Here is a 4,832-nt window from a genome sequence, read left to right as displayed (position 1 = left end):
TGGGAAGAAGGCGCCGACCCACCTTGCGCAGCAGGAGCTGCTCTTGGACATAGACGGCCACCGCATCCCAGACAGCAACTTGCTCTGCAGGGCAAAGGAAAAGCAGGTCACGCTCTGCTTCTGCCGCTTCTCCTGCTGGCTCAGGGCAGGAGGGAGGTGGCAGATGGAAAATGTCGTCCCTGTCCCCAGCCCCACATGGAGGCAGTCCTGAGACGGTCCCCGTGTCGGCTGTGGGCCTGCGTACCTTTGGCGGTGACCTCTGGCATTCTGTAGCCCCGCTGTGTGGCGGGGCCATCCTCCCAGAATTTCATCTCGGTCTGCTTCACACCAGCGCGATGCTCCCTGTTGGCAACAGCCATGCCGGAGCTCATCCTTCAGATGCGTCTGCTCTCTGCCAGATGCTCCTTCAGGATGCAGGACCCACCTCCGTGCTCCGCCTTCATACTCCTCCCAGGCGGCCGTGTCACAAACGTCGCCGTGGTGACACGGTGACAGCGTGGCCGGTGCTGCCTGCTGCCCATTATGACGCTGGCACAGCAGCCTGCTGCCCGCCCTGCCGCGGCAGGAGCCCAGCTCTGCGCCTTGGTGGCTGGCAATGCCCAGACCCGGAGCCCTGGTGTGCCAGCAGCACCACACCAGAGGTGTTGCCGGCGGCCCCTCGGGCAGGCTGGCCTCACAGTCAGATGCTGAGTCTGCAATCTTCGAAGGTTCTCCCTGTGCTGGCCTGAACTCCTTCGCCCTAAACTTCAGGCATTTGGCTGAGCTGGAGCTCGGTGGCTGCAGCGCTCGCTTGCTCCCTCTGGGCACCGAGGGCAGGCTGGCCTTCGAGCTCCATAAAGACCACGGGGTGGGTTTGGCTGCCTTTACTCAGTGCAGGTCTGCTGCTTGGCCTTGGGTTCCACGTTAGTTTGGCTGGATGCTTTTCAGGCAGCAGACCGCCCCGGAACACCCGCGCCCTCTTAGAGATGGCCAGCTGAATGCCTGGAGAGGGGGCGAGAGAGAACCAGCATTTCCAGGGAGCTTGGCAGCAGGCGCCTGTTCTCTGTTTTCCTTCTAAAGTGAGCTTCTCTAAGAGCAAGAGGAAGGAAATTTCATCTCAAAGAGCGCTTCACAGGAAATGCGATACCTTGAAAACCAGTTTGGACGTGGGACTAGTTTTTGGTCACAATACAGTTTAGAAGAGAAAAATGCAAACGCTTCTATTAAGTGCTAAAGTGCAGTTATTCTCCATGGAGCCTGCGTGTCAGGGAGCCTGCGCCTTCCCACCAGTGCCCCGTTCCATGGTGTTGCCATGCGACAGATGGGGCAATCTGACAAACTGGCACCTGGCATGGAAGTGTGTGTGGAGCAAAGGTGTGGACCTGAGCTCCTTCGTGCAGAAAAAATGGCACCCACTGACCTTCACTGATGTTCACGGAGACAAAACAGTAGATGTCGGCTTTGGCATCACGTAGAAGTAGCACGGAGTGCACTGTGAAGAGCTGCAACCTTGTAATGAAGAACAGATAGCAAGGATTGCAGCCTTTCAGTACCTGAAGGGAGCCTGCAAACAGGACGGGAATCAACTCTTTGGAAGGGGAGATAACTGCAGGACGAGGGGAAATGGTTTGAAGTTGAGGGAGGGGAGATTTAGGTTGGATGTCAGGGGAAATTCTTTACTATGAGAGTGGTGAGGTGCTGGAACAGCTGCCCAGAGAGGCTGTGGATCCCCGTCCATCCCTGGAGGTGTTCGAGGCCAGGCTGGATGGGGCCCTGGGCAGCCTGGTCTGGTATGAAATGGGGAGGTTGGTGGCCCTGCGTGTGGCAGGGGGCTGGAGATTCGTGATCCTTGAGGTCCCTTCCAACCCTGGCCATTCTGTGATTCTGTGATTTTTGTGCTTTTGGTTAGGAACACAGAGGCAAAATCCTTGGCATCAAAATGCATAGAATGATGGAATCACCACGGTTGGAAAAGACCTCCAAGACCATCCGACCCAACCACCCCCCTGTCACCAATATTCACCACTAAACCACGTCCCTCAGCACGGCATCTAAACTCTTCTTGACCACCTCCAAAGATGCTGACTCCAATTCCTCCCTGGGCAGCCCGTTCCAGCCCCTGACCACTCTCTCGGAGAAGGTTTTCCTAACATCCCACCTGAAACACCTCTCTTTTCTTAAAGGTTCTTTAATTCCTTCACAAAGGTGTTCACAATCTTCATCTGTTTCTTCCCTCTCAATAGAATATGCAGTAGCTCTCAAAGAATAAGCTCAAAGAATAAGACCTGCAATTTTACAGTTAGAACTATTTTCCCCCAGCCAATGAATTTCTTGTGATCGCATAGGAAACCTTTACTCTTTTCATAGGTGAGTTTGGGAGGTTATCTCAGTGAATGCTGTTAGCATAACAACGCAAAAGTTAATCACTAAAGTGTCGTGGTTTTATGACACGGCTCCCCAGCCGTCTTGCCTTCAGCTTTAGCATAAAGCCTTTGGTTCTGGACACTCACCCTCTCATTCATTCGGTTTATTAGGGAGAAGCAGGCAGCTCAGCACCACGCAGCCATTCACCCGCTCTCCACAGTGAGATGGGGGACAGAATCCAAATTGAATGTGTAAAAACCCATGGGCTGAGATGAAGAGAGTTCATCATGAGAGAAAAGGCAGATAACTAATAGTAAGAAAAACAAGGAGGGTGATCATCATCATGCAAGGAGAGTAAGAATGATGAAAGAATAATATATGGAACAAGAGATGCACGGTGCCATTGCTCACCATCTGCTGAACTGCCCAGCCAGTTCATGAGCCCCGTTCTACTGTTCAGCCCCACGGCACAGCCTCACAGCTGGTGACGGACTGAAGCTGGAGAAGCCTGGCAGCAGAGGACGCTCCTGCCCCACAGAAGGGCTCGCGGCTCCATCGCAGCTCCGGTGCCCTCAGTGCTGGAGAGGAGGCTGAGGTGCCTCCAAGCGATGGATGCGGTCCACCCAACCTTCCAGCTCGTGTGGTTCACCGTGCAAGGCCAGCAGGAAGAAGGGTGGGCACAGGTCACACTGCATCCAGAGTGACTGCAGAGCTCTCGGGCTGGTAGTCCAGGCTGGGGGGGCCCAGGTGGTGCTGTGGGACAGGAGTGAAAGGAGGGCACTGGTGGTGCGTGCCAGTCCTTGGCTGCAGGACTGGTGCTGGTGGCAGGGCCTTGGGTTCTGTGTCTGCAGCACCTATTTGTGGATTGGTGTCTGCTTGGAAGGGATGGGACCCACCTCCTTAAGGGAGGTGAGGATATTTTTGTCAGTAGGATGGCAGCCTTGCAAGGGAGGCTTTAAACTAAGAATTGGGAGGGCTGCTGAGCAAAGGGATGGGGTGATGCAAGGGACAAGCAACAGAAAATGAGCACTTGCAGGGTGGCAAGGAAATGCCTGAAGGCACCACTATGGGGAGATCCCCCAAAGCTCCAGAGGAGGTTCTGGTGGGTAACAGGGGGAGGCTGCTGGGAGCGAGGAACAGATGGACAGAGGGACCAATGGAGGAGGGATGGATGGAAAAAGGGATTGAAGAATCATTGGATGGATGGAACGATTGTTGGATGAAAGGATGGATGCAAATACAGGTGGATGGAGGGATCAACAGGAAAATATGATTTCTGCCTCAAAGAGCAGTGTGCCCCCAGGCCCCACTCCCTCCATGTGCACCAGTGGGGGTGGCCCTGGGGGTACAGGAGCCACGACCCATTGTCAGAAGCCACTCCCTGGGCTGCTACAGAACCCTGAACATGTCAAACGAGTTACACTGTAAAAGGAGGTCTCTTCCCAGGCTAAAACCCCTCCCACCTACATTGAGAAAAAGCAAACGAGTCACGGACTCATCTTTTCTTTAGGAGTTGAACTTTCAGTCCTGCACTTTCCTTGACAGTGCAAGTAGTTCCCAGGCATCTTGGAGTAACCTCCTGTAGCAATACTTCAGTTACCTCCTGTGCCTTATTAATTCTACAAGGGAATGCCTGCAGCCACCCTAAGAAGCTATCAGCACCAACTTCTGCGGGTACAACCTTGTTTTTCCCCAGCTTCTGTTAAAGCCAGAGGAGGAGGAGATGGCGGGGAGGGAATGGGGGGCAATGGGCAATGAGGAGATGGAAGGGTTGGAGTGGGGCAAATAGGGGTTGGAGGTGGGAGGATGGGGGGGAGGAGAGTGGGATGGAGAAGAGAGGTGAAAGGATGGACGGAGAACGTGGAAGGAGGGGTGGACAGAAGTGAAAGGATGGATAAGGGGAGGGATGGAGAGCAAGGAAGGGGGGAGGGACACGCACCAGGCCACGTGCTTGGCTCACGTGCTTGGACAGAGAAGGACCACGGCATCCCTGCTGCAAAGGGCACTTTTCCTCTCTCCTGCTTTGGTTCTCACCTGGCTCTGCAGGGTTTCTTCCACTCCATACCCGCTCATCCAAAGCGTCATGCAGAGCCAACGTGGAAAACCTGCTTGCAAAACAAGTCTTGTCACCAACAAGATGAACTGCCAGGCTCAGCTCTCACTACAGAACCAGTTATTTGTGACTACAGCTACAACTATCAGCCCCCATCAAACTGGCAAAACTCCTTCTTCCATCCCAGGATCACTCATCAGTCAGGGGCCTCAGGTAACTGCTACACAGTAAGCTTTCATATTTGCCTGCCCTGTACTTGAGCTAAATAATTAAAAACAATGGATTGCAACATTTCTTTCCTCACTTTGTGCTTCTTTCATTATTTTTTCTGTTTTTTTTTTTTTTTTTTTTTAAACAACCTTTCCCACCCAATACCCATCCAAGCCCCAGCTTACCTTTCCTGCTCTTCACTGACTTCTTGACTCTCTTGGCTTTT

The 4,832-nt window shown here is 53.5% G+C and overlaps 1 long non-coding RNA gene across 2 annotated transcripts; it reads right to left on the bottom strand.

The window, feature by feature from the left end:
• Positions 1-307: 307 nt before the first annotated feature.
• On the bottom strand, positions 308-4,631 carry LOC149913977 (uncharacterized). 2 transcript variants are annotated; one of them, XR_016460741.1, is made up of 3 exons: positions 4,283-4,631; positions 2,755-3,076; positions 308-1,488 (listed from the first exon to the last, which is right to left on the bottom strand). It is a non-coding gene; the product is annotated as an uncharacterized LOC149913977 (long non-coding RNA). The 2 variants fall into 2 exon arrangements; XR_016460742.1 differs by having other exon boundaries at positions 4,378-4,631.
• Between the last annotated feature and the right edge of the window lie 201 nt (positions 4,632-4,832).

The sequence above is a fragment of the Phasianus colchicus genome, chromosome 32, assembly GCF_987193195.1.
Source record: "Phasianus colchicus chromosome 32, bPhaCol1.hap1.1, whole genome shotgun sequence".
Classification (NCBI taxonomy): domain Eukaryota; kingdom Metazoa; phylum Chordata; class Aves; order Galliformes; family Phasianidae; genus Phasianus; species Phasianus colchicus.
Note: the sequence above shows the minus strand (reverse complement) of the source record. Positions and strands in the feature narration are given on the sequence as shown.